Below are 11,254 nucleotides of genomic sequence, written 5' to 3'. Positions count from 1 at the left end.
AATTCATTGTGAGTATACTCCTTTGAGTTATTTCTATCCAGAGAAGTCCAGTGAATCACTGACAAAGGATTTCCCTCATTATCTGTCTTATGTAAAAGAAATTTGAACATGTCTGACTAATGAAATAACATAAGATAAACCAATAGTGAATGTTATTTGAAAACACCTTCGGCTTTGAAACTTACAAATTGAACATGAATTGCATTGGTTATAAATTGACTGTAATTGAAAAGAATGGATGGCTTTTTTCCAAGTGAAAAAATTGACAAAACCCCATAACTATTTCATCTACCCATTGATTGTTATAGTACCCAAGAAATCAGGTTACCATAGAAATTACTTGTTTGGACATTTCTGGGAAGATCGAGATTGGGTATGGGGGGTTGGTCTGAGGAAAATCAACATTTCTTGGAAGGAAACATTTGAAGATTTGAGCTCTCTGAGGGAAAGTTAGGTTTTTTTATAATTCCATCAATACATTAGATGAGAAAGGGTGAAAGAAAAGCAAACAAGACAAAAACAACAAGCAGCAAGAAGACTATGTACATGGCACGAGCGCAGCGCAGCCTACTGAAAATAATGCTTGAGATCTTGACCATTGACAAAAAGGTTGTGAATACTTCGTCAAGGGATCACAAATGATATGTGTGTGGGCCAAGCTTCTCGTGGAATCTGTACGGGCCAATCCACACGGGCTGGAACTTCATATGTTTGCCTTTGTCTTCATGGGGCTTATTCCATTTCAGAACTAAGTCACCCACATCGAAGTTAGCTTTTCCTGCAGACTTCTTATCAAACCATCTCTTGATACAGTTTTGGTGGAGTGTGAATTTTTCTTTTTCTTTCATCCTTTCTTCCTGAAGCTTATGGAGAACATCCATCCTACGTTGAACTAGCTGGTAAGGCTTGCCTTGGGATTCTTGGGAAAGCTGAAGTGCAGACAAGTAGATATTCGGCAGAAGGATGTCTTATTTACTGTAAACCAGGAAGTATGGTGAGGTATTCAGAGAGGGATTAGGTGTTACACGGTCAACCTATAATGCATTCGCTAGGGTGGTATGCCAGTTATGCTACTAAGAGAAAACGATCTTCTTGATTATGCGGATGAGGTTTTTATACGTGGACTTTGCTAGACCATTTCCTTGTGGGTAGTATTTCGATGAATGCTTTAGCACAATACCACTCTGTAATGCAAAGTTATAGAGTTTCAAAGACGAAAAATAAGTTGCATTATCAAAAGCAAGTGATACTGGAACGCCGAAGCGTGAGATGGTATTTTGCTGGAGGAAGTTGATGACCTCCTGGTCATTCACTTTCTTAACTAGAATTGCTTTTGTCCACCGCATGAAGTAGTCAGTTGCTTTTAAGATATAGCAGTGTTGTTTTGACGAATGAGGGAAAATTTCCCCAATGATGTCCAGGCCCCACTGTTGGAATGGTTCAACCACTGCAACAGGGTGCAGTGGGTTTGCTGATCTTTGTGTTCTACCGGGACATTGCTGACAGATCGGGCACTTGCGGGCATAAGCATGTTCATCCTTGAACAATGTGGGCTAGTAAAAATTAGCTTGCATAACTTTGTATAAAATGGTATTTCCCGCAAAGTGACCCCCGGCGGGTCCATCATGCAGATCTTGAAGTACCTTCTCTGATTCATGTGCCTCCAAGCACCTAAGAAAAACTCCATTACTGTGCTTTCTGTAAAGCACTCCATGCACCGACTGATATGTTAAGGATTTCAGGCGCAATGCCCTCTTCTGTCTGATAGAAAAGTGAGAGGGTATGGTGTTGTGCTCAAGGTACTGGCGCACATCTGCATACCAAGAGGTTCCATCTTCAGTGGGTGTTTCTCGCCTTATGTCATACATCTCAATCTCCTGCTCCCAACTGACGAGCTCTTCTTCATTCTCCGAAGTGTGCATTGCTTCAGCTGCTACAAGTCTGTAGAGCCCATGTCCTTTGATCATGTGCACTGGCTTGATTTCAAGATCATATTCTTGCAAGCTTGTCATCCAGTTTGCACGTCATTCACCCAGTTCTTGTTGTACGAGCAATGTGCAGAGTGTTGGGTGGGGGACGAAGACTATGCAGTGGTTTTTCAGCAAGTAGGGCCTGAAGTGTTTCACCGCCTTGTAAACTACATAAGCTTGCTTGTCAATGGTGGGGTAGTTGAGCTCTAGTCCATGCATGCTTTCACTCATGAAAGAGATGGGACGTTCATAATTAGATTTGTCTTTCTGAGTGAAAATTGCAGCTACTGAGTTATCGGAAGCGAAGGTGTATAGTAGGAAATATTTCTTGAAATCTGGGTTGTAGAGCGCAAGTGCTTCTACAATGGCCTGCTTGATCCAGGTGAATGAATACTTTTCCTTCTTACCCCACCTGTAGATTACATCTTTCTTGATCATGTCCTGCATGGGCTTAACTATTTGCGCATAATCCGAGATGAACTTCCGGAGGAAGTTTATCTTGCCCAAGAAGGATTGCATAGCTTTCTTGTTGACTGGGTAAGGAATCTGTGTAATGGCTTTGACCCGATCTGGATCCACCTTGATCCCACTCTTGGAAACAATGTGTCTGAGGAGGTTCCCCCCCGACACGGAAAATATGTTCTTTTTGGGATTCAAGGAAATCCTGTATCTCCGACATCGCTCAAAGATTTTCTTCAGATGGTGTATATGGTCTTCTCGTCTTCTTGAGAACATAGTCACATCATCGAGGTATACCACCACGCTCTGTCTAATGAGTCTACGAAAGGCGATGTCCATAGCACGCTGAAATGTTGTGCCTGCGTTTACAAGCCCAAACGGAATTTGTCTATAAGCGAACGTACCCCACTTGGTACGGAAAGTAGTTTTGAGTCTGTCAGGTTCTGCTACCAGAACTTGATTGTATCTTGAGAAACTGTCAAGGAGAGAAAACATTTGTGCCCCAGATACTGTTTGCAAAATATGGTCCATGGATGGCATGGGGTAGTTGTCTTTGTTCGAGGTGCGGTCTACATTTCGAAAATCACAAGAGGATTTCCTCGAACTTCTTTCGTATAGGAACAAGGTTGGAGACCCATGTGGAATGTCGAACTTTGTATATGATTCGTGCATCCAACATCTTAGTAAGTTCCTTTTGTATGAGGGGTTCAAGCGACATATGTACTTTCCTCAACTTATGTTGATATGGCTTGACCCCTTCTTTGATTGGGATGGTATGTTGGATGATCTACGTGTCATAAGTTTTCAGATCATCATACGTCCACACGAACACATCTCAGTATTGTTTGAACAAGTGGATAAAGGCTTGCTGCTCTTGCTGTGCACAGCATGTACCAATATTGACAAACTTCAGATCCTGTTTTGTTCCTAGGTTTATCAGTTCATGCCTCATGGTGGAACTGTGGATCTTACTTTTCCTTGGCCCCTGGAACTATTCTTACAAGTCATATAACGTTTCCAATGATGCCACACCTTTTGTGATAACGTGGCCTTTCATGTTACTAGCTTCCGCTTGTAGAGAGTGCTCGTGATCATCATCGTCTATCACTACATCTTTGAAGACGTCAACATTGGCAATGAAATGCATTATCTATTGATCATCAACACGTGTAAGTTATTTATGTTGTTTGGGATAGATGGTTTGTAAAAAATTTCAATAGTAAATTTATCCATAATCGGTGACATTCTCGAGGCTGCATTTTCCAGTGCATTGGCAGTGGCATTATGCATACGTGGTACAGAAATGATATTAAATGCTTGGAAGTTTGAGATTAGTCGCCATACCTCTTGTCAGTAACTTTTGAGATGCAGTGATAAATAATGAATGGTATTATGTACCTTATGTACCACTATCTTTGAATCACCTACCACTTTGAGTATGACCACGTTGAGGCTGATGGCTTTCTGCAAGCCCAACACGAGTGCTTCATATTCTGCTACATTGTTCATGCACTCGAACTCCAAGTGACTTGATACTAGATGCTTCCTGTTGCAAGGGTCGATCAGAACACACCCGGCTTTAGAGCTGTCCTATGTCTTTGATCCATCAAAGTACATGGTCCACAACTCATCTGTACACAGACCACTTGATGTGCTAGTACTACTGCTACTACTGCTGCTACTATTGGTACAATGTGCTGTACAAGTTTCATTACCATCAGTTAGGCAAGGAAGGAGTCCCAACTATGCGTCTAGTGTGGTTAAAGTTGGCTGTGCAGGATAACACCCCAATGTTGTCTCAAGGAGGTAGTTTTCCGAAAAAAAATTTGTGAAGGCCAACGGTTCATTCTCGCCATTGATGGGAGTGACATTATGTTTCATTTACCTCTCGGATTCTACCCAGATCTGGTTGCACTTGTCCTTGTACGAAAGCCACATGTGAGACCAGTCTGTAGCAAAATAACTATCTAGCTTGCTAGATTAGTCTCTACTGAGTAATAGACCATATGCTTCTGGTATGTCCACAACAACTATGTTGATGCATTGGTGGACTCAACTGTCACGGGATAGTCGGATGATTACATCTCACAGTTCACCAATGGCTAGTACCAATGTTCGATCAAGTTGGATGATTCGTGCAGATGTCTTGCTTCATTGTGCATTGATCTTATTAGCAATGGAGAGCGGCATGACGTTGGCTGTCGTGCCATAATCAACCAAACAGTTGTGAACATTGCAGTTGAAAACTTCAAATGAAAGTAGGAATGGAGGGCAACCTGAGTTTTCTTCTTCCATCCGGAGTGCATTGAGCACCGTGGAAAGTGATCTGGGAGGTGTGTTTGCTCCCTTGTTGGTAGAGGTTGCGTTGTCTGTTGCGGTCTATCCCAACGCATGCAACAGGATATTTCGTTGACTATGGATCTTAGCCAACTTGAACAAATTGATTTTCACCTGAGTTTTCTTCATGTCATCAACAATGTTGTAATACAGATGTGGTAGACTCACCAATGTGTTCGGGGTAAAACGAGTGTTCGTGTTTTCCGACGAGGTGTTTTGCAGCTTATTGCTTATGGATGTGCTTTTGTCCATTGCTATCTTCCCAGACTTGCTTTTTGTTTTCTGCTATGGGGCAGCCGATGAATTGGTCTTCCTTATCAGCAGTCTGAACTTTTTTTGCATCTCCCCAAGTTTTGGGGGAGCCCCTTTGCTCCTAAGATTGTAATGGTCAGTTTGCTTTCGGGGCTGCTTCTCAATGTTAGTCTTTGACATTGTTTGTGAGAACTGATACAGTTCACCACATGCCCAGAGCTTGATGGCTCATTAGGTGTAACCTCTTTGTCATTGTCCGTGTCTTCTGGTTGTTCCTGCATCTTGCTTCCCGTATCGAGTGTATGATTGTAGAAAGCCTTTGTAACTCGCTTCCAGCCCGAACAAGAGTTCTCAGGATGATTTTCTTCGTGGAAAGAACATAATTTCGGATCTACGCATTGTTCGAGCTGGAACACAGGCTTCAACGCAATTTTTGAAACAAATTGGTTAATGCTTGATGCGATTCTTGCCTATCTCTTCCTAGGCAAGTGACTGCTTGCAAATGTGTCCGTTTTACGTTGTTTGAGTTCGGACATTTCAGTGGTCAAGCTCTTGACAAGACAAGTGAGGGTCTTAATATCGGTTGCTTCCTTGTCTCAACCCTTGCTCGTCGTTTCTTGGGACTTCTTGCTTGCATCCTTAGAGTCCATCATCCTTGATGACTCCAATTGCACGCAGGTCTTTCTCAACATCGATATCCTCTTCACAGTTTTCCAATAATGTTGGTTTTGCAACTCATTTGACGAACTGCGCAATGCTGGTTGGTAGCGCGGACATGTAGTAATTAGTGGTGATGGAGTCATGAGGTTTAGTGTCCGCTGCGAACTTGTTCAATATACGTGTAAACCTATGATTGAAATATTTCACTTTCTCCTTTCCCTCCATCTTGAGGCTTCCCAACTCTTTGAGTAGCATGGCTGGGGTCTTGTCATTAGTGAACTTCTCAAGGAACATGCATTTGAATGCAACCTAGTTCTGTATAGAGTTCGGTGGAACGGTGTTACACCAAGCAGTTGCACAACCATCCAAGGTACATGGGAACAATATACATGCTACATCATCATAATTTACCTCAAGGGTCTGCAGTTGTAGGTATAAGTTATCTAATGGTATTCCGCCTTCACCATGCTGTCAGAGTCAAACTTGATGTTCATTCTCTCCGCTCGCCTCGACATCTTGTACAGAACGTCCAGGAGAGCCAATGGTCCTTGAGTCATCCATTCAATATTTGGGTTAGCCATCTCTTCTTCTTTTCGTCCTCTTTCTCTCTTTCAAAGTTTTATGGCTCCGACTCAGAGTTTGTTGGTTCGTCTCCGCCTCCACCTCCTCCGCTGCCTTCCCCTATGCCTCCTGTATCGAAGTTCGATCCCAAGATCACAAGAGTGTCTTGTTCGCCTTGTTGGAAGATCGGAGGTTCCTCTCCGTCTTCAATAACTTCTTTTAGACCTTCAAGTGTGGCAAGGATTGCTTCTTCCACCGATGATACAACAACTCCCGTGGGAGTGGCTTTTGGCTTCCTAGATGCATGTGGAAGATGTTGTCTGTCTGGGATTAGTCTGACTGCTTTCGCGAACTGGCGAGTGATGGGATGGATGGAGTGAAGTTGATGATATGGAATCTCGTGTTCAATTTTGGGAGGTGAGGAGTAACCAACTGCAGAGTCACGTGTAGGTGAGAGGGAGTGCGAGTTACTGCCTTGACCAGATGGTTGATGAATGAGTGTGAGGGGAATTTCAACCATATACAACTGGTTGCCCTCCTTCTAGCACCAGAAATGTTGATGGTGTTGGACCCGCCAACATTCAGGGGATCACCCCAGTATGAAGCCCCAATTAAACCTCACAAAATTTGGTGTGGGAGTCCCATCTGATATGATGGCCAGGTTGCCATTGTCTTAAGGATTTGCCTCAACTCTTTCTTGTCAGCACATGAGAGTGGTATGCTTTGTCTTCAAGCAGTGAGGTTCGCGTGCTTGGTGAGTGTAAGTGTCACTTATGTCAATGGTTCTTTCACTGTAAAGGGAGAGGGTGGGAGTGTGTCCCAATTTGGTTGGGATGAAGTCCCAAATCGGCTAAGAACACACAACATAACAGGACGTGCACAACTTCCAAAGGAGTAGTCCACACGGATGCGGCAGTCACAACACACAAGGTAAGATAACACGTACAACACTCAACGGATGAGTCTGAACGAGTGCAATGGTTGTTACAACAAGTTTTATGTGAAAGGTCTGTCTGGTGTCTGGGAGAGTAGTCTACACGGGCAAGACAACACTAATAGCATATACAACACATTTCCATTAATAGATTATGTATTACAACAAGTGAAATAGTTCAGATGTAGAACACAAGTTAAAGCAACATGCATCACAAGTGTTAAAGATTAGTCTTACAACAATTACAATACATGTGTGAAAATGTGCTGGCCTGTTAACAGGGTTTTGAGTTAAGCGAAAGTTCCAAGACACATTGTTACACCATACATCACTAACCCCGAGTGTGGGGGATTGGAGCCACTACTTACTCCTCAAAGAAAAGATTACAGACTCTCTTGGCTATGTGGGAGGAGCTAAGGTGAAAAAGTCCCTTGCATGTACAAATGAGGGGGTATTTATAGCCAAGGGTGAAACTGACCCTTGTGGCTATTCGACTACCCTCATGATTGTTCTTCCATGACTTTTCGAATTTACATGAATCTTTGTACAACAAGTGGGTCCCTTGGACTTCAATGTTACATCACATTGATTAACAACATAGCCCATAGTAGAGATGTGGGTGACATGACTCATGACATGACAGTGCTGGTACATTCATGCTGCTGCTAGAGTGCATGTCAAGCTACAATGCTACTGGGTGATGGATGTATTCATGGTGTATCATAGCTTCACCTCCACATGGCAAAGTGCGCGGAGTCTTCGATGGTCTTTGGTTTGCTTGATGAAGCTTTGGCATGTTGTTCCTTGCTTGCATGTTGGGGAGGCTTGACAGGCTCATCTGTTCACGAAGGTGCATGTTCGTCCGTTCGTCCATCGGTGAGCACATCTTGCATGTTTTTTCATTCATTCATCCGCGAACACATCTTTGCATGATCATCCATTCGCGAGCACCTCTCTTCGCATACATCATTCATTCGTCCATTGGTGAACTTGTCTTTCTGCATGTGTTCCCTTCGTTCATCCCTTTCGTTGTTACGCCATGTTTGTTAGTGTACCTATACCTATAGTCACTCACAATGAGACAATATCAAATCTAAAACCTCCTAGTCTGCCATGAGACATGATCATTTCGGATACAAGTGACTAAGAGAGGCAGCAAGGTTGTGAAGCAGGATGATGGCTCTGGGCACTGCTGATGAAAACTATGCAAGAGTCACTGAGTGATGAAGATGGGAAATCCAAGTCGATAGTGACTGTCTGCGAGGTCTGGCTCGGCTGGAAGGAAAAATTGCGCAATTTTTGGGAGGGACAGTCTGGGTTGTAAGAAGGAAAGGTAGGCAAGATCTGTGTAGTTTCTAGAACGAGTGGGTAGCAGGGGTTAGAAGGCCAAATTTGCGCAATTTTCTAGAGGAACAGGTCGGGCTGCAAGGAGGGTCAGCAGGTAGAGATTGTGTAGTTTTTGGGAGGAACTTCCCAGGAGCCTGGCAGCCAAAACTGTGCAATTCCCAGAGGGAACTGGCAGTTGGTTGCTTGGTCACTAGCAGCCAAAAATACGTAATTCCCAAAGGGAACTGGCAGTCGATTGCTTAGTCACTGGCCGTAGAAACTGTGCAATTCTTGGGAGGAACTCACACTCTGCTACTAGGAGTTGTTGGCGAGGGGAACTGCACTAAGGCTGGGAGGCCGGCCTACCTCTGCACAATTTCTGAGCTGAGAAGACTATTGGGCAGCAGAAGGCCTAGTCATGAAAACTGCACAATTTCTTGGATGAGCAGCCGGTCAACTGTCGGGATGACTGACTGGGAAAACTGCACAATTTTCTGAGGGAGACAGGCACTCGGTGTTTGTTCAGCCTGTCTGCGCAATTTCCTCAGTCAGCGGAGTGGGCAAGGTCAGTAGTCTTTACGCAATTCTGGAGGGGAGTCAGTCCCAAGGTGGCTGTCAGGTCTGACTGTCCGGGTGGCCATCATGAGATCTGATTGCATTTCTTGCGATCAACACAGCTTGGAAATACTTGTTTAATGCTTCTGCGCTATTCTGGGTGACAGTCGATCGAGTCGATGGCGAGGTGATTGTCCGATTGTTAGAGGGGAGTCCAGTCAAAAGATGCATAGGTGATCATGCAAACACACACTCACATGACTCGATGACGAGACGACTCAAACCATACAAACACACATGCTCAACATGACTGACAGATGGTGTAAGTGACAAGCACGACACTCATGATTGATCGTTGATCGACCATGATGACACTTGTGCAACAGTGAATGTGACTCCGTGTGTGAGTGTGACATATGCCTTCATAGTGAACAAGAAAAGCACACACTAAGTGAAGACTTCGAGCATAGCTAGAACATGTTCACAAGCATGACTTAGACACCAACATGCAGAAATTGAATGAAATGCAAAAGCAAGGCAGATGCAAATACTAACACGGGCTTATAGAGTGAACCTCGGGTGTGTAGTCATCAAGCGAAACTCTCAAGGGAGGTTTTGAAATTGGGTGCAAGCCAAAATTTTGGAGGGTGGTTGTAGCCGCTACAACAATACCATATGGTTTACAATACACATATTTATAACTCCTTTGCAATACTTTTTGGGGAATTCCAATAGGAAAGAGTTGTTGAATTGTCAATCGTTTAAGAAGTTGAATGGAAAGGGTGGTTGTAGTTTTCACATCCATACAATCTCCACCCTGAAATAGTTTTTCCTAATACTTTGGCCAACCCCATTCATCACCTTTTCTATGAACCAAGAGAAGTATATATCCACATAAATTTCTTGGGTATGAACCTTCTCAAGATCTACTGCTCTCCATCAAGGTGATGCAATGATCACTTATTTCTATGAGATACCAAAACACCTGTTTCGCTACTACCCAATGATATCTGCCTAGATTTTCCATGTATCTACAAACAACACCAATTGCATGTGAAATATTCGGTCACATACTTTAAAGATCTCATTGTCTTGGTGTATAACTCTTTTCTTCTTCACTACTGGGACACAATTTTGAAGAAATCTTAAAATGTGAATAAATTTTCTTGTTGCTTTTTTTTGTTGACTTTGACCATGGCCTTACTACTTTGTGTTGTTGTCATGTGTTGTTATTTGGTCTTTCTCTATTTTTCATTTATTTCTTCTTGCACTTTTGTGGTTTGGTCTTGGTTGGTTTTTGGTTGTGGGAAAGGAAAGAAAAGGTGTTCATGGAGGAGAGCTAAATAAAATATAGCTAGAAGTGAAAGGCCCTAGTTAAAACCCGTACATAAGAATAATTACAGTTGAAGGAAGAAGAAGGTGACATAACAACTAGGTGGACTTGGTTGGGCTCACATTAACAAAATAGACAATGACATGACGTCTATGGAAATAGCATTTGAAGCAAGTTTTCCTAAACTTAATACTTTCTGGCATATGTAGATGTTATATTTTATGAATATGTTAAAGACGAAATGAATGTATATGATATCATTCCACTTAGCAAGTCATTTGTTAAGAACCATCCTAGTAGAAGGATTATTAATTTCTTAAAAAAATGATGACGATGTGAATGGTATGTTTAGGATAGCATAATGAGGTTATCCAATAAGATCCCCTTTCATGTAAGGGATCCTTCGAGAAAGTGTGAACTCTTGTTGTTAATTATTATTATTCTCATGTGATTATGACATTTATGCACTCATGTTTATATTATGTTTATGACAAAGAAATGTTGAACATTGTATCAACGAGTATACTAACAATTAATTCGATTACTTGGTCAAATCATGAAGCACATATGCCACTCAGTGTTGTATTTGGGTTGAAAAACCACTTAGGGCATAACGTTTGGATATTACCACCACCAAAGTGTTATCCAACCACTTATACTCACCAAATAATAAAACCTACCTTATTGGAGGTGTGATGATACTAGATATGTGATGTTATTGGAGGTGTGGTCGTAAATAATACTCCTGCCCATAGACGACTATATGGATGGTAGTGCTCGTATTGTGGGAGCCAGGGGATTATTGTTGACCTATACGAAAAGACTACATTGAAAAATATATCTTCCATTAAGTACTTACCTTAGTTA

Source organism: Pinus tabuliformis, chromosome 7 (assembly GCF_031772625.1).
Source record: "Pinus tabuliformis cultivar Carrire ecotype Pingquan chromosome 7, CPIR1, whole genome shotgun sequence".
In the NCBI taxonomy this organism is placed as follows: Eukaryota; Viridiplantae; Streptophyta; class Pinopsida; order Pinales; family Pinaceae; genus Pinus; species Pinus tabuliformis.
This window is presented reverse-complemented; position numbering follows the sequence as displayed.